The sequence below is a fragment of the Gossypium arboreum genome, chromosome 7, assembly GCF_025698485.1.
Source record: "Gossypium arboreum isolate Shixiya-1 chromosome 7, ASM2569848v2, whole genome shotgun sequence".
Classification (NCBI taxonomy): Eukaryota; Viridiplantae; Streptophyta; class Magnoliopsida; order Malvales; family Malvaceae; genus Gossypium; species Gossypium arboreum.
In genome coordinates this window covers 44,746,850-44,767,083 of record NC_069076.1, presented here as the reverse complement: position 1 = coordinate 44,767,083, position 20,234 = coordinate 44,746,850, and the positions used below count along the sequence as shown (strand labels likewise).

The window sequence follows — 20,234 nt, the reverse complement described above, 5'->3', positions numbered from 1 at the left end:
GGAGATGGGCGGGACATCCATCCCACCAGATGAGGCTTTGTAGGTGATCGGCGATGATGTGAGCGGCATTGGAGTTAAGAGACAAGTCTCAGTCTAATCCATGTACTGCTATCCCTTTCTTTATATATATATATATATATATATATCACTTTTTAACATTTATTTGTTTGTTTGTTTTGAGTGGGATGACGTTGGCAACTCGTGTTTTACATTTATTTATTAAATGTAATTACGTATTTAGTTAATCTTAAAGGAAGTGTTAGAATTCTCTCTCTCTCCGTCTCTCAAAAGAAAAAAGAAGTGTAAGAATTTTGAACGCAAAAAACGTGATAACCTCGAAGGAAAATAAAAAATTGAAATGAAAATAAAAGATTATTTCCAAAGAAAATGCGAGTAAACAAAGCTAAAACGCGAAAGTGGTCTCACTTATTCATCGTTGTTTGTCAGAGGCAAAGCCTCTAGATAACTCGCTCCTCAAAGCCATTGATCCACCCATAAGCAATGGCTGCCAATTCCCAGCTACGGGGTCTGTTATTGTCTTTTAATTCTTTTAGGGTTTATAATCATGTTTTCACATATCGACCGATTCAATATAAATTTGTAAGCTTTCTTCTTCTTAAATTTGCTCCTAATCGGTTGTTGATTTGGTTGAGAAAATTAACACTCAATCAAGTTTATTTTCCAAATTTTGGGGTTTTTGTTTTGGCTTTTCTTTTGGGGATTAAGGAATTAAATTATAATTACATCGGATTTTGTGTTAACTTCTAACTTTTTAAATTGATTTTTATTTACTTTTGTTTTTGTATATTTTGATTGTAATTGATACTCTGCAATTGTAGCTACTGGCGAGTCTCCTCCAAAACCGTGGGAGCAAGCTAAGGGCTTGTCCGATTCCGGAACCTTTAAGCCACCATCAGTTGGTAGTACCAACGATGTGGTTGAGGCATCCGGAACGGCAAGACTGAGTGAAATTGTTTTAACTACTGATAGAACTACGGCTGTGAATAGAAATGTTCTCGGTAAGCCTTTGCCTAACAGGCCTTGGGAGCGACAGACATATGGTAGCACTTGTGGAGGTACAGGTTTAATTCTTTATTATTATTTAACGATTACGTATTATAAAGCTTGTCTAAATTCGGTATTCGTTGCAGGCTATAGTTCTGGTTTAAACTATAATTCGAGGTATGGTTTAGGAATGTATGATTCATCATATGGTGGATTAGGATCTTATGGTGGTGGATTATATGGCAATGGCATGTATAGAGGAGGTTATGGTGGTTTATGAGAATTCTGGAATGTATGGTGGTGGTCTTGGTGGCTTTGGAGGTCCAATGGGTGGATATAGGATGAGAGGCATGGGTCCATATGGTGAGCAAGATTGAAATAATCCCTTTGGTGCTCCACCATCTCCTCCAGGGTTTTGGATTTCCTTCCTCCATATGGTAATTCCTTACTAGCCTTATTTTTGATTAAATTATTATCTGATTAAATGTCCAATCCTAGCTATAATGGCATCCCACCCCAGCTATTAATGTTCTCACGTGGAAACATGGACAATTTTGTATAATTCAAAGAAGCGGTTTTTTCCTTACTGGATGTTAAATATGAAGCAAACATTTTAATGTCCCGATTTGTCCTTTGTTGATTCTTGAGCTCAAAGTATGTTGTACAAGAAATATTATCGTATTTCATATTTTTGCTGACCATTTACTTAAGTACTAAAATATTAAGTATGGAGGGTAAGGTATTGATTGCAGTTTTGGGGGCATACATAGGAACTGTTTGGGGCTAGTTGTGTAATACCTCTAACCCATATCCGTGGTCGGAATAGGGTTATAGAGTATTACTGGAGTTTACAGAATAAATACAATTAATCCATGTCTTTTACTATTCATATCCGAAAAAAATTATAATTCAATCATGTTGTGCCTTAAATGGACCCTCGAGGTCCTATTTATACATTAGAAACAAGTCGAGATTAAATCGGGAGCTTAGAAAATTATTTTTTGAAATTTAAAAATTTTTCTTAGGTGCAACGGACACAAGCCCGTGTGGTTAGGCCGTGAGGCTCACACGGCTAGGTGACACGCTCGTGTCTTAAGCCGTGTGGGCATTCGATGTGAGGCACACGACCGTGTCCTAGCCCGTGTTCAAATTAGGGTAGCTATTGACTTGGGTCACACGGCTGGCCACACGCCCGTGTGCTAGGCCGTGTGGACAATTTAATTTTAAAAATTAGGTGCAGGATTCATACGGTCAAGATACATGCCATTGTATTGGGCCGTGTGTAACACCCTTTACCCACGTCCGTCGCTGGAATAGGATACGAGACGTTACCAGACTCAAACGCATGCATACAATATTTCCAGGTCATAAAATTTCATTCAAATTTAAAAATTTTCAATTTTTATCTTAAAATCCCTTATATGGGCCTACGAGGCCCAAAACATACATTGGAGGTGGTTAGGGACTAAATCGATAACTTTTGAAACTTTTGAGACATTAAGAAAATTTTCATTTTGGGGAGTAACACGCCCGTGTGGTCACACTTGCCCGTGTGGCTCAGGACACGCCCGTGTCCTCTATTCGTGTAACTCTCTATTTATGATGTCATCACCCATTTAGGGTCAGATGGCATGTCACACGCCCGTGTGGTCATCTGTGTGGATGATAGTTAGGCTATTTACCAAGTCTTTTTCCATCCAAAAACACTTGCACACCTATACTAAATTTATCAACACACAACATGGCATTTTTAGGCATCCCAATAACCACACTATGGCATTCACTCACTATTTATAAATCACATTCATGATGCACAACCATACACACACTTAACTAATTATAGCATGTAACTTACTCAACTATTCACATTTAGTATTTTCCACACATAATTATCACACATTCACTCATCTAACCCAAACAAGCATGCACATCCATGTAATGCTTCATCATAGACTTATAATATAGCAAATATTAGCCACACTAAATGGCCTTATACAACAATGACCTTCAATTAGCATAGGCCAGCCAACTCATAATATCATGTACACAATAACCAAATCCCTATACATGCCATACACTTAAAATGCTAGAAAATCATTAATACCCATCAATAGCTTGTTAGTGTGTTAGGATCTCTGACGACCTCTAACTCGAGCTACCATCTGTGACACTATAGGAAAAAAGAAAGGAAGAGAGAGTAAGCATTTAGCTTAGTAAGTAGGTATGTAAATGATAAACAATTTTTTAACATGCATTTAACAATCCTCATAATATGTTCTCAAGATAATGCAATCATAATTGCACAAAGTTTCACTATTCACTTATGTTCAAATCAAGTTGTTTACACGAGTTATAATCACTAAATTATTTATATATTAAGCTACGAAACTCCAAATTAAGTTCTGCTAATTTTCCCTAAAACTAGACTCCCATATTTCCTTACCATAAAATTTTCAAAAATTTTGGTTTAACAAATAATTACAGTTTATTCTTTAAAGTCATCCCTGTTCTGTTATTTGATAGTTTTAACCCTTTTGCACTAAAAATTAATTATCTCCTCGTACAGGACTCGGATGATGTTTTCATTTGATTCTCTTGAAAACAGGTTCATTAAGAATTTAAAAAATATAAATTATAACTCGTAATTTTTTTTATACTATTTTTAATGACTTTCCAAATTCAAAACAGGAGATTTTGAATTCATCCTAATCCTGTCCCACAAAAATTCAAACATCTCATAATATGAAATTCTTTTACTTACATTGTTTCTTCTATGTTAAAATAGTCTCAATAAGATTTAATTTCATATATTATTCAACCTCTAATTAAATTTCCACAATTTTTGATGATTTTTCAAAGTTTTACAATTTCTCGTCCAGAACTGTTTTACTGCTAACTTTACTCTTTCATGATTTCTTTGTATTAACGTTCATTTAATCATACATAACACCAAAGCATATCCTTAACTAGCCATTCCAATAACTAGTCATTATCAAATATTTACATGCCATTCATTGGCCAATTTAACCTATACATTAACAACAAAACTTAAACTTATCATGTCTCAATTTAATTTGGCCTAAAACCCTCACACATGATCATCAATCAAATTTGCCACTTATTTATACATCATATGTATAGACTTATAATCAAAAGGTCATCACAAGATCATTTTCATAGGTAGGACTTACTCATTTACATTATTACCAAATGTCTCATATATATCGAATTCATTACTCATGAATTTTTCTTACATACCTGTACCCTTTCAACATGATCATACACTGTCATTTCTTTGACATAATCTTTGGATTTACCTGTTGACCTCTCGGGATATTAAGGATAATCGGGAAAACTTGTACATGATGTATCATACCAATGCCATATCCCAGACATAGTCTTATATGGAAATCTCATATTGATGCCAATAACTCAGCTATAGTCTTACATGATACCTCATGTTGATGCCATGTCCCAGACATGGTCTCACACTGGCTCACATAACGATGCCGATGCCATGCTCAGACACGGTCTTACATTGGCTCACATAATAATGTCGATGCTATGTCCCAGATATGGTTTTACACTGACTACACATATTGCCATGGTCCAACTATGGTCTTTACCGTCAATTCATAACATGTCGTGATTCGATCATACTCAACCCAGCATTTCTCTTAATTTGATCTTTCATTACGATCTCGTATTTTTATATTATTCATGATCCAATAATAGCATACGAAATAATACATGATATCGATTAAGCATTTAAACATATCAAATTTAATGCTTATTCACATACGAACTTACCTTGGTATAAAACGATGAAATAAGTAAATTACTCGATTATCTTGCTTTTCCCTCGATCTGATTCCGAATTTCATCTTCCTTGATCTATGACAACACATTTAATTTATTTATTCATCATGCTACACAAATTAGCCCAATTTCATATTTTTGGTAAAATTAAATTTTTACCCCTATACTTTGTCATAATTACACTTTTGCCCCTAGGCTCGTAAAATGAAATGTGTTCAATTTCCTTACTACCCATGTATAGCAGAACCTTTTTCATGCTTATAGCAACCCATATTTTCCATTATTTCACACATTTACCACCTATTTTATAACTTTTACAAAATGAGCCATTTTAGGTGTTTTCATGAAAATCATTTAATAAAAGTTGTTTATTTAACAACCAATATTCATTTTCTTCCATAAAAATGCAGCAAACAACGTGAATATTCTCATGGAAAAACCCTAGACTTTTAACCATTTTGCAAAATAGTCCCCTCATTAGCTAGATTAAGTTATAAGGGTTCCAAAAACATAAAAATCAACAAAAATGACCATCAAAATCACTTACTTGCAAGGGTATAAAGTTGCTGAAAATTTCAAGCTCCCATGGCCATTTTTCTTAGAGAAAATTGGTGGAGAGAAGAAGATGAAAACAAAAAAAGATGATAACTAGGCTTTTTATTATTTTTTTATTCATTAGTCAAATTTTGTCGCCTAATGCCAACTAACCATTGACTTTTCATGATTCTTGTCTCCATATCCAGCCACCACGTTAATATTTGTATATTTCCGTAATAAGGACCTCTATTTTAACGTTCCATAACTAATTATCACCTTTATCTAATAGAACAAAACTTTTATACTTTATGAGATTTAATCCGTTTTTCAAAATTAAGCATGCAATCGCTAAAATTAATTCACCAAAATTTTTAAACATCCATATAATCATGCTATAACACATAAAATAACATTAAAATAATTTATCGACCTCAGATTTGTGGTCTCGAAACCACTATTCCGACTAGACCCAAAATCGGACTGTTCCACCGTGTGTTTCACATGGCAGAGACACACGCCCGTGTCTCTGCCCGTGTGACCAATTCTGAGCATTCTGTTTCTCAATTTTTAAGATGCAAGGGACACAGCCAAACCACATGCCCGTGCGCATGGTCTTGTGTCACACACGGTTGAGACACATGCCCGTGTGGACAAAATAAGGCTGTTTCTAAGCCTTATTTCTTACCCAAAATTTTCCTCGTACCTATATTAATAATTGCATACAAATACCAACCATTTCAAAATGTTAAAACCAAGCCAACATTAACATTATATTTGATATATCATCACATGTATTCAAGCTTACCTTTTTTTTAAAAAAAAAACATATATGTGTACCATAATTCAATCTAACCATATCAAGGACTCATATATTAACCATATTATAACCTCAAGTATATATTCACTATATATACCATTACTAGCCATTCCAATGGCTAGATTACAAATAACCATTTACATGCCAACATTGGCCAAATTAGCCTATACATGTCATTATACCAAAATAAGTTTGCAATTTTTACCAAAACGTGCTGAAGGATAGTGTGATGATGTTCTAACCAATTCCAACTTTTACAAGCTTTCAAGCACTATAAAACAGAAAAAAATTGAGTAAATATTTCAAATGATTAGTAAGTTTGTATAACAAGAATTTAACTTACCAATCATGTACATTCAAAATAAGTACACAAACATGCATCCAAATTATTATGGCTATTTGCCTAAACACATATGATCCCAAGAAACTTGTTAGTCATGTATATCATGTAAACATCAAAAATAAAAAATGAGCTCATCATGTAATAACTTTCATAAACATGTGCTTTTCATATCGTATTTTTATATAACATGTGCATTTCCATAATCAATCATCTTAAGTTCAATTCAACCATGGCAAAACTATTCTCGTTGAATTTATTTGAAATATCGATGGATACACATGTAGTACACTCAAAGTGTTCAAAACTATAAACCGTCAACTTATATTCAGGGGTACCTGATTAGGGTACATAATCAAGAAGCACTCTCTCAAGCCATATAATAGGATACTCATGTGAGCCATGTAACAAGAAGTTTATCCAGGCTAAATCAGGAAACTCATAAGAGTTTAGAACAGGAAGCTCATTGAGCTTAACAGGTAACTCCAAAGAGCTATTATCAGGGAGCTTCAGATAACGATATAACAGGATGTTCATGCGAGCCATGTCAGAAAGCTCAAGCTATGTTTTTGTTTGCAATATATGCAGGATAACAATTGATCATATAACAGGAAGCTCACAAAGAGCTGCGGTAGTCTGCAACACATGCATGATTACTACCGACCAGGATGCTCGCAGGAACCATGTAACAGGAAGCATCGAAAGAGCTTATAAAAATATGCTCTTTCAAGCTAAGGTGTGTTTGCAACATATGCAAGACCACAACCAATCGAAAAATCTTGTATCCATCGAATTTCATCTATTCAAACAGGACTTATACTTATCGATCACTATCAGGCATGTAATTAATTTTATACATTGAACATTTATACAATTCACACATATTCAACATTCAATTCCAAACACATTAATATACATAATCTAGTTACACGAACTTACCTCGTCACTTGTTCATATACAGAAATTTACTAATCCGACATTTTTTCTTTCTCTTGATCTAACTTTGTATTTGAGTTATCCAAATCTATATAAATGAATTTAACATCAATATAATCCATTTCATACTCAATTTAATTCAATTCACATCTTAGGAAAAATTACCATTTTTGCCCTTATACTTTACATAAATGATAATTTCGTCCCTAGGCTCAGAAAATGTAATTCATGCAATTTAATCCTCATTCCAAGCCTAACCAATTTTTACGTATAACATTTATAGCATATATATTTCATAAAAAAAAATTTTCATGAATTTTACATCTTTACAATTTAGTCCCTAAATCATAATTTCATGAAAATTCACTTTACAAAAGTTATTTATCTATCAACAGCCTTTCATTTTCTACCATAAATTTCAAATTTTCAGCATATTTATCCATGGAAAAGTTTCAATATTTTAATGTTTTTTCAAATTGATCCTTAAAATAGATATATTAGGTTATTCCGATATCAAAAATATAAAAATTACTAAAAACGGGACAAGAATGCTTACCCAATTATACTTGCTTGTTTTTCTTTCTCTTTCCTAGGGTTTCCATGGATTTTTGGGGAAGAAGATGATGAAATAAAATGATAGTAGGCTATTATCATATTTATTTATTCCAAATTCCAATTTAGTCCTTTTCTTTTTCTAAATTTCCATGGATGAATCATCAAAAATATCTACTAACTTCTCCTAATGGTCTAATTACCATATAAGGACTCCAAGTTTTGAATTCCATAGCTATTTGATACTTATAGCTACTAGAACTCAACTTTTGCATTTTATACAATTTGATCCTTTCTATAATTAAACATGAAATTAGTACAATTTTCTTATCAAAATTTTCGTACTTCTTTCCTATCAATATAAACCATAAAATAATTTTAAAATAAATTTTCTTTCTAACTTAGATTTGTGGTCTCAGAACCACTATTCTGATTTCACTGAAAACGGGTTGTTACAATTCTCTTCCCTTAAAGAATTTTCGTCCTCGAAAATCTTAACAGTAAAAAGGTCTGGGTATTGCTTTCTCATGGTATCCTCCGTTCCCAGGTAGCTTCTTCAATCCCATGTCGTTGCCAAAGAAATTTCATTAAAGCTACCTTTTTATTTCTTAACTTTTTCATCTCACGTGCTAAAATTTTGATCAGTTCTTCATTGTAAGTCATATCAGGCTGAATCTCCACTTCTATCGAAGGAATAACATGTGAAGGATTTAACCGATATCGTCGTAACATAAACACATGGAAAACATTGTGAATTTTATCAAGCTCCGGTGGTAATGCCAATCTGTATGCAACAAATCCGATTCTTTCAATGATTTCATATGGTCCAATGAACCGTAGGATCAATTTTCCTTTACAACCAAACCGAAGAACTTTCTTCCAAGGTGATACTTTCAAAAATATCTTATCACTGACCAGAAATTTTATCTCTTTTCGTTTAATATCGACATAAGATTTTTGACGATTAGAGTCTACTTTTAAGCTATCTTGAATCACTTTCACCTTTTTCTTAGTCTTATGAATTAAATCAACCCTATATATCTTTTTCTCACTGAGTTTCGTCCAGTACAACGGAGTTCTATATTTATGACCATATAAAGCCTTATATGGGGCCATTTTAATGCTAGGCTGATAACTATTATTATATGAAAATTCAAATAAAGATAAATATTTTTCCCAGTTACCTTCGAATTCCAACACATAACACCGAAGCATATCTTCTAAAATTTATATCAAACGTTCAGATTGTCTATTAGCCTGAGGATGAAAAGTGGTACTGAAATGTAACTGTATACCCAGAGCTTCTTGCAACTTATTCCAGAATCGAGTTATGAATCGGGGATATCTATCAGAGATAATGGAGACTGGCACTCCATGTAATCTGACAATTTCAGAAACATATAATACAACCAATCTATCCAGGGAGAAATTCATACGTACCGAAATAAAGTGTCCAGAATTTGTTAATCGATCAACAATTACCCAAATGTCATCTTTCTTTTTCGAAGATAAGGGTAACCCCGATACAAAGTCCATAGTAACTCTTTTCCATTTCCATTCTGGTATTGTAATTGGCTGTATCAATCCCGAAGGTACCTGATGTTCAGTTTTTATTTGCTGGCATATTAAACATTTAGATATAAATTCAGAAATGTCACATTTCACTCCCGACCACTAATATATCTTTTTCAAATCATTGTACATTTTGTTACTTCACGGATGAACAGAGATAGTACCCTTATGAGCTTCGCTCAAAATCTTCTGTACAAGTTCTGAATTATTCGGTACACATTCTACATCTGAATAATAGATAATTATCAGACCCAATCTGAAATTTTGAATGAGAATTCAACTCACACTGTACCCGTTTAGCTCTAGTTCATCATCATTTTTCTGATCTTCAGAAATCTGCTTTAGAAACGTCGGTCTAGCTTTTAACTCAGCTATGATTGAACCATCATCAAATAACGACAATTAGGTGTTCATTGCTCACAAGGCAAATAGGGATTTTCTGCTTAGAGCATTTAGAACTACATTAGCTTTTCCCAGATGATAATCAGTAACCAAATCATAATCTTTTAGTAACTCAAGCCACTTGTGTTGTCTCAGATTCAAGTATTTTTGCGACATTAAATACTTCAAACTTTTATAGTGGGTGAATATATGACATTTTTCACCAAATAAATAGTGTCGCCAAATTTTCAATGCAAACACAATGGCTGTCAATTCTAGATCATGTATCAAATAGTTCTTTTCATGTGGCTTTAGCTGTCTAGAAGCATAAGCTATTACTTTACCTTCTTACATTAAGACACAACCCAAACCATTTAATAATGCATCATTGTAAATTACAAATTTCTTACCCAATTCAGGCTGAACTAGTACGGATGCTTCAATCAACAAAGCTTTTACCCTGTTAAAACTCTATTGGCATTTATCAGTCCATTCAAATTTCACATCTTTCTGTAACAAACGGGTCATCAGATAGGCTATCATTGAGAAACCTTGTACAAATCTCCGATAGTATCTGGCTAATCCCAGAAAACTTTTGACTTCAGACACACTTTTCGGTGGCTTTCAATTAACAAGTGCTGATATTTTATTCGGGTCAACTCTAATACTTTTGGCAGATATTATATGTCCAAGAAAACTAACTTCTCGAAGCCAAAATTCACATTTACTGAATTTGGCATACAATTGTTTTTCACGTAGGGTTTGTAACACAATTTTCAAGTGATCAGCATGCTCATTTTCATCTCAAGAATATACCAGGATATCATCAATAAATTCCACTACAAATCTGTTTAAATAGGGTCTAAAAATTCTATTCATCAGATTCATAAATATTGCAGGTGCATTAGTCAAACCGAACGACATCACAAGAAACTCATAGTGCCCATACCTAGTTCTGAAGGCTGTTTTCGGTACATCTGAATCTTTCACTCGTAATCGATAATAGCCAAAACGGAGATCAATATTTGAAAATACAGTGGCACCTTTTAACTAACCAAACAAGTCATCAATACGAGGCAATGGATACTTGTTCTTGATTGTAACCTTATTGAGTTATTTGTAATCAATACATAACCTCAACGATCCATCTTTCTTTTTAACAAATAAAACCGGTGCACCCTAAGGTGATGAACTGGGTCGAGCAAAACATTTTTTTGTTAGTTCTTGCAACTACGTTTTCAACTCCTTTAATTCAGTAGGAACCATTCTATAGGGTGTTATGAATATCATTGTTGTCCCCTGAACAAGATCTATAGAAAATTCTACCTCTAACAGGAGGTAAACCAGGTAATTCTTCTGGAAACACATCAGAAAATTCACAAACAACTGATACTGACTTAATCTTCGTTTCAGATACTTTAGTGTCCAACACATATGCAAGATAAGCATCATACCTATTTCTGATATATTTCTGTGCTGATATAGCTGAGATTACATTTGACAACCCATTCAGTACATCAGATTCAACTCAGAGCAATTCACCATTTTGACATTTTAACACAATATATTTCTGTTTACAATTTACCACTGCATTATGTTGAGTTAACCAGTCCATACCCAGAATTACGTCAAATTCATCAAATGGTAACAACATTAAATCAGTCAAGAAACAATAGCCTCATACCACTAATGGACAATTTTTACAAATTTTATCTACCATCACATACTGGCCCAAGGGATTTGAAACTTTAACCACGAATTCAGTGGGCCGAATAGTTAAATTTTTTACAGACACTAAATTCGTGCATATGTATGAATGTGTTGAACCAGGAACAATTAAAGCAATAATATTAGTATCAAGAAGAGAAAATGTACCAGTAATAACATCAGATGCAGCAGCATTCTCACATGCACGTATAGCATATGTTCTAGCTGGTGCTCGTGCTTTAAATTTAACAATTGAATCTTTTGTAGCACTTCGGCTACCACTGACATTTCCAGGATGACAGGGTTGTCTACCTCTCGAGCCAGGCTTACTTGGCTTCAAAGTCTGAACAGTATCTTTTTCAAGCTTTTCTGGACAATCTTTAAGATATTGGTTGAGAGAACCACATCTAAAGCAGGCTTTGCTTCTCATGCGACACTCTCCAAAATGAAATTTATTACAATGTTTACATCTAGGTTTAGGATTACCAACACTTCTAGCACTTGCTACTGATGGAGACGGGGATCTCAGATTAGAGCATTGAGAACCTCAAAATATTTTTTAGAATACCCAACAAATGAGGCAGAACAATCATGATATTTCTTTGATTTCTTTGAAGCAGATAATTATGATTTCACCATAAATCTTTTACTCAAAGTTCGAGCTTCCATCTTTTCCTGCCTCTTTTCTTTATTTAATTCTTCAGCTTTATGTGCTCGATCGGCCAGTAAAATAAATTCTTTTAATTTCAGAATCCCAATTAACAACTTGATGTCTTCATTTAATCCCTCTTCAAACCGTTTACACATAACAACTTCAGTCGGGATACATTCTCTTGCATATTTGCTTAACCGAACAAAATCTCGTTCATATTCAGACAAAATCATATATCCTTGTTTAAGCTTTAAAAATTCATTCTTTTTTTGATCAAGGAATCTCTGGGTAATGTATTTCTTTTTGAATTCTGTCTGGAAAAATTCCCATGTAACATTTTCCCTTGGTTCAACAGAAATTATGGTATTCCACTACTAGTAGGCTGAGTCTTTTAGCAGAGATACAACACATTTCAGACATTTTTCCAGGTGTACAAGACAATTCATCCAAAACCCTGATAGTATTTTCTAACCAAAATTCAGCCCTTTTCGGATCATTATCGGTAATAGCCCTGAATTCTTTTGCCCCATATTTCCTAATTTTATCTACTAGAGACTTATCGGTTCTAACAGGTTCTATACCTGGTGGCATATCTGGAACTGGTTGAGGAACAGGAGGGGGAAGTTTTTGTACAGCAGGATTTGTTCTTAATAATTATGTGAACCACTCATTCATCATTTGAAATAAGGTTTCTTTTTCCTCCTTACCTCGACCCTAAGATACAGGTCTTCTACTACTAGATGCAACTCTTTGAATTGAAGCTGGAGCATTGCTCTCAGTTTCCTCGGATTCAACTTTAGCTCGGTTGGACGACATTATTATATGGAAAACACATTTAAAATAGTTAGAAGATTGATAAGCTATAAAAGTAACATGTTTTTAATCCCATTCTTGATGCGTTTTTGGATGATTTATTATGTAAATTAGTGAATTTGATGCTCCTAATGTTTTAAATTCATATTTCTATACTTAGGTGAGCATAGGGGAGCGAAAGGAGCGAAAAAGGGCCAAAATAGGACAAAAAGAGTTATTTTCAGGATCCACACGGCCTGGGCATTTCCACACGGGCTGGCTACATACTCATGTGCCAGCCCTTGTCGCCTGTGTCGATTTTGCACCCTATTTCTCTTTCATGTAGAAAAAGCCAAATTTTAAGTATTCTGAGCATTCCATAGTTTATAAATGCACACTAGAAGAGGACCTAAAGGGACACACAGGGAAGAATGAAGAAAAGCCTCGAGGAATGCCATTAGATTCATTTTAGAATTAGATCTCCTTCAAGATTAAAGATCTCCATTCAAATTCTTTAGAAGTTTTATTGGGTTTCTTTATGTCTTGTTGCTTTCTTTACTTTAAGATGATGTTATTCCAGATTATGAACTAAATTCCGTAGATACCTAAGGAAGATGAAACCTATATGAATCTTATTATTTGATTTCTGAATTACATGATAAATACTTGATTCTTGTTCTCAACTATGTATGCTTATTTTGTGTTTTAATATTTTAAGGATATTAATTCATGCTTAATGTGTTTATTTCAATGGAGCAAAAGTCCCTGTTTAAGAGTAGATCTAGCATAATTGAGTGGAGTTGCATGCAATCTTAAAAATAAGACTACATAAATCTACCGGATTAGAGTAAAATCTAATAAGGGAATCCATAGATTGAGTTTATGCGACAATAGGGGTTTTAATTAGAAAGAGATTTCAATTAATCAACCTAGAGTTAGTTATTCTTATTCTCAAAAGGGATATTAACATAGTTTAGGGATTTCTACAAATTAAGGCGCAAGTAAATAAATTGTTTAATTCAGATTTAGAATAATAAGTGAAGTCTAGGTGGTTTCTTTCATGGGTATTGTCTGTCTCATTGGGTTTCTTCCAATATTTTCCTAATTCATTCTCTGTTGCATTCTTAGTAATTAGTTAGTTAATTTTATATTAAAATCAATCCCACTAATTTGACAACTAAATAATAGAAAAACAGTCATTACTAGTACTCTTAGTCCTCGTGGATACGATATTCCCGACTTATCATAGCTATACTATTATTCAATAGGTGCGCTTTTCTTTGTCGTAATTTTAGTTAGTTTAGTGACCATCAAGTTTTTGGCGCCGTTGTCGGGGATTAAAATATTAGGAACACTCGATTTTTATTAATTTAGCCATTTTTATTTTTAGTTTAATTTTTGTTTTCTAATTTTTATTTTGTTTGCTTCTGGCAGGTTCCTTTAGTTTATGACTAGAAGAAACCCGTCAGGACCTTTAGTATTTCACAACGAAATTGAAAGGACAGCTCGCAGAAACCGTAGAGAAGTAAGGCAGAGTCAACAGAATATAGTGGAAGACCAAAAGGACATCGTTAATATTACTGAGGAGATGGATGAAAATGAGAATAATTAGCTACTTTCTGTGGTTACCGCAAATCCTATAAATCCAAATCCTGCTCCTTGTACTATGTATGATTATGCCAAGCCCAATCTAACTGGGGCTGAATCGAGTATCGTGAAACCTGCTGTTGCTGCAAATAATTTTAAACTATTTTGAACTGAAGTTGAACACTATTTAGATGATCTAACAGTTTGTTCAATTCGATGGATTGTAAGACAAAGATCCAAATACTCATTTGGCTAATTTTCTGGAATTCTGCAACACTTTGAAGATAAATGGAATTTTTGGCGATGCCATTCGCTTACGGTTGTTTCCATTCTCGTTGAAATATAAAGCCAAACAATGGTTGAACTCCTTACCACGAGGTTCTATCACTACATGGGATCAAATGACCGAAAAATTCTTACTGATGTATTTTCCACCGGCTAAAATGGCTAAATTGAGGAATGATATCTCTTCCTTCGTAAGATGGACTTAGAGAGCTTATATGATGCATGGTAGATGTATAAGGATTTATTGAGAAGGTGCCCTCACCATGGGTTACCTCTATGGTTACAAGTTCAAACTTTTTACAGCGGTTTGAATCTCTCAACTAGGTAATTGATCGATGTAGCCGTCGGTGGTACTCTGAATAATAAAACACCTGAAGTGGCTTACGAGTTTATAGAAGAGATTTCACTAAATAATTATCAGTGGCAAGTCATGAGAACGAAGTCGATGAAAGCAGACAGTGTTTTTAACGTAGATACGGTCACCATATTATCGAATCAGGTAGAACTTTTAAATAAGAAAATTGATGGTTTATATGGTTATACACAGGTACATTTGATGATGCAATGTGACTCAAATGGAGGTGGAATGAACAATCTAAAATATTTACCCCACGGTCTTAGCATAGAGAACGAACAAGTCAACTATATGGGTAATAATTCTAGGTCTCAGAATAATCCCTATAGTAACACTTATAATGCAAGTTGAAGGAACCATCCCAATTTCTCTTGGGGTGGTCAAGGAAACCAGATACCATAACCCCCTCCAGGCCTTCAACAACCTTACAGCAAGAGAAAAAGTCGAACCTTGAGGAGATGTTGATGAAGTTTATTTCGGTGTCAGAAATCCACTTCCAAAACACCGAAACAACACTTAAAAATCAACAAGCATCAATTCAAGGGCTCAAGAACCAAATAGGATAGCTTGCTAAGTTGATTTCAGAAAGACCACAAGATAGCTTGCCTAGCAACACCGAAACTAACCCACGAGAGCAACTTCACGTAATTACTGTTTGAGATGAAGATGGGTTAGTTGAATCTAAACCATAACTGAGGCAAGAAAGTGTGGTAAGTAAAGGTAAGGTTGAGGTAAGCCAAAATGATCAACAACCGGATGGAAAGGAATATAAACCTCGAGTTTCATATTCGAATGCAATGAAGAAAGATCATTGTAATAGCCCATTTTTCAGTGAAATCGAAATAGTGGTTTCGAGACCACAAATCTGATCCGAAAATAAAGTTTATCTTTATTTTATAATATGGTTCGTATTATGATAGTCATGTGTGAAAATTTTGATACAAAAATTTTATCGATTAAGGGTTCGTTTGTTTGGGAGTAAAACATTTCTGGAAAAGCTTTTCAGTATTTTCTAGTGTTTGTTTGGCTGAAAACAATTTCCTAAGTAAGATGAATTACAAAACACAGGAAAACAAAGACATTACTTTAGGAAAATGTCTTACCATTTTTATTTCAGTAAGACAATTTCAGGAAAAGAAGCAACATGATCTTCCCTTCCCCTTCCCCTTCCCCTTCCCCCATCCTTTTCGGTAAGAGTTTGCTTTGATCCGTGAAAAATTCCCCCAAATTTTTCATCAAAATTGAAAATTTTCAATCTTCTTCTTTTTTAATCTTCTCGATTCCGAATCTCTCCCAGAAGGTAATCTTCTCTTTGTAGCTTCTTTTTCTATTTTGATTTTTATTTCTTTGTTCGTGATTTCTTTGTCTATTTCTTTATTTTTTAATTTTTTCTGGGTTTGGGATTAAATTTTATTTTTTAAGTTTTCCCCAGAACATGAGCTGGATGTCTCACACTCTATTCCCTCTCTTCTATGGCGTTGGTCGAACACTTGATTGAAATGAAACATTGTAAGTTGGTGAGACAAGCGGCCAATATATCAGAAACCTTGACCCTTATCGCTTTGAATAGTCTTTCACTCATCTCGTAATTTTTTTCTTTATAGTCTAGCAAAAGGGATTGGCTTATCCTGTACATGGAATTAACAGCGAATACCTTGATAGGCCACTTTGAAGGGCTATCTATTAGACACAGATTCACATTGTTCTTCTTAAATTCCATGAATATGTTCGTTGCTGAATCAGAAAGTACTTCTAGTATTTCCTTTGTGATTTTTCCTTGGAGGGACAGTTTAAGAAGGTCCACATTTAGCCACCTATGATACAGCTCAATAGATAGCTAGACAATATTCACAGCCTTCTCGATGTTTACCACCATTGCTATAAGAAGTAGTCACCTCTGTAGTACCTTCCTTCCTGTTGTCTTTCCTGTCACAGTCATCCCAAGATTTAAATGAAACAGCATCATGTTTTTGAACATTTAAATGAAGGACTTGTGATATTCTCAACATATATACATTAGTCAGATAGATTTTAGTTTTAACATCATCTCAAGCTCAGTATGAGAACTATTTTGGGGGGTTTTGAGCTTGTATTCATTTATCTTTCCTTGATATAATTTGAATGATAACTAGCTTTATATATACGCACTTTATAATATAATTATCTTCATGCCTGTTAATTGTTAAACAATAAAAAATCACTACCACCGTTCTCTTATCTTGATCTTTTCAAGTTCTTTCTACCCTCTTTCATAAAAAAATTCTTTCTACTTGGTCTAACTTTTACTTCTTAAGATGTTAGGTGTTCATATGATTTAAACAGTTGAAGATGGTATTCATAAAAGGAAAAACTCTGAAAATAAACCTTTTATTTGAATTTTTGACGCTTCAATGTTTTTGCATGCTAATGTCATGGCTGCATACACTCTGTCTTACATCTTGTTCCAAATGATGAGTCGAATGACAGATCTTTGGTGATCTAGATGCTACAAATATTGTGTTCACATGTGGAGCAAATGTTTTGGCTGTGGGGGTAAATGTAACTCATCAAGTTGTTTTGACAGGTTCTCATTTTGGCTATTTCTCTATCTTGGTCAATATGTTGTTAGCGAGGATTATTTTATTATCTATAGGTCTATATGAACACCTTATAATTTTAATTTCTGGAACTTCTTTCCTCATTTTTTTTATTCTTTCTTTTGAGTTTCCACCTTTTTTTTAATCAAATTTGTCATATTTTAGATTTTGACTGAGAAACATTGGCTAGTTCAAATGAAAGATTTGCTCAGTTCTTGTTGAAGATACTAGAGGTGTACTTCAATTATCATCATGATGCATACAGCATAAAAGGTTTGTCTGCCGAAAACAGTTAAGGGATTTCTACTGAACCGTGAAGTTTCTAATTTATTCACTACCATTCTGCAGTTGTGTACCTTCATGATCCAACAGCCATGCTTGCAGCCATTAATCCTTCACTTATCACCTATGTGGAGGGTGCTGTCAGAGTTCAAACAAATGGCATCACACGGGGACTAACACTAGTATACAACAAACAGAAGAGGTTAGATACTTTTTTTGTGTGTATTGGAACTAAAGGAGACTAAATGAGCTTTATTAGAATATTTAATTGCAGCAGCTAGTAGTAAAAAAAAAACTATTAACCATAATTTGTAAATAAAGAAAACTGACTCCTTTGAGTAACTAAACAAAGCCCTATTTAAGCCACACTTGACTGTAGAGAAAGAGTAATAAGCTTTACAGTATCATGACATGTCAGTTTCAGGATTCTCTTATTAAGCCATGACTTATAATGTTTGAAAATGGAATAAGCTACTGGATGAAGTGATACAAAGTAAAGGAAATCAAATTATATATGAAAGCTTTTTCTATGTAGTGATGTTGTGCTAGTCTTGGATTGGAGATAAAGTAGATATAATGTGTAGACATGCAGTTGTACCCTTCAAATTCTGTAATGATGTATGATTGTTCATTATTGAGTAGGATGCATTTGAGTACGTTTGCTAAAATTACGGAGTGGTCCGATCAACCACCGGTAAAGGTGGCGGTCACAGTTGATGCACTTGCTATTCTCAAATTGGTTATGGAGAGGTTGATGGAATGATGATGAGAATGGTTGCATTGTGTAATCAGTGTAAATGTTTAAGATAATATAAGCTTTGTCAATAGACTAATTTGTTCTGTTACGATAGCTATTATTGTTTCAATAAAAGGTAATAAATTTATGCTATTTTTAGTTACTATTGTAATAAATTTATGTTATTTAACACATGTTTTACAATTTTAGATATAAAATAAAAATAATTAGTACAAATTTAAACATGCAATAATAAAGATAAGTAAAAAATTTGTAAAAAATAAGACTTCTTCAAAATAAGTGAAAAATTTTCCTTTTTTGCCTCAAGCAAGTCGTATGAATAGCTAAAAGTTACTAGTTGTGATTGATTTATAATTAATCAATAATTAGAACATGTGAAAAAATAATATTCCATGTGAAAAAAGAACTTGAATAGCTAAAGGTTGAGAAGATTTAATAATAAATTCTTAAATGTATATTTGTTTCATTTAAAACAGCTTTTATGAAATATTTTCAAGAAATCTACCAAACAGCAGAAAATATTTTACACAGATTCATCCAAACACCAGAAAAGTAAATCATTTTCAGAAAAGTAAATCATTTTTCAGAAATTATCTTCTGGAAAATATTTTACTGGCAAACAAACGGAGCCTAAGTGTTTAATTACGAGAGGGACTAAACCGCATAAAATGCGAAAGTTGAATTCTAGTAGCTATAAGGATTAAATAGCTATGGAATTCAAAACTAGAGGTCCTTATATGGTAATTAGACCATTAAAGAAAGGTATGTAGATTTTTGGTGACTCATCTATGAAAAAATTAGAAAAGAGTAGGGACTAAATTGTAAATTAAAATAAATAATTAATTCAAAAGATGATAAAAGATATCATCTTATTATTTTTCTCATCTTCAACCCCAAAATTATATGGAAACCCTAGGAGAGAGAGAAAAAACTTTCAAGGCTTAATTGGGTAAGTTTCCTTGTCCCGTTTCTAGTAATTTTGATATTTTTGAAATCGAGATAGCTTAAACTATCTAATTGGGGGGTTTAATCTAAAAAGTTATCAAAGTATGGAAAATGGGTCATGGATGTATATGCTGAAAATTAGAAACTTAAGATAGAAAATGAAAGGTTGTTGATAGATCAACAACTTTTACAAAGTGATTTTTGATGAAAACATGATTTAGGGACTAAAATGTAAACTTGTAAAATTGAAGAAAAATGTTGAATTTTTATGAATACATGTGCTGTAAATTTTTTAATGGGATTTTGGTTAGGCTTGAAATAGGGAGTCAATTGCATA

At 33.5% G+C, this 20,234-nt stretch overlaps 1 non-coding gene and 1 pseudogene across 1 annotated transcript; one reads left to right on the top strand and one right to left on the bottom strand.

Moving 5' to 3' along the window:
- The first annotated feature begins 285 nt into the window (after positions 1–285).
- LOC108452624 (peroxisomal membrane protein 13-like) overlaps positions 286–20,234 on the top strand; it is a 60,623-nt pseudogene continuing 40,674 nt past the window's right edge.
- LOC128296122 (small nucleolar RNA R71) lies at positions 15,147–15,252 on the bottom strand. The gene has a single exon (XR_008286670.1). It is a non-coding gene; the product is annotated as a small nucleolar RNA R71 (small nucleolar RNA).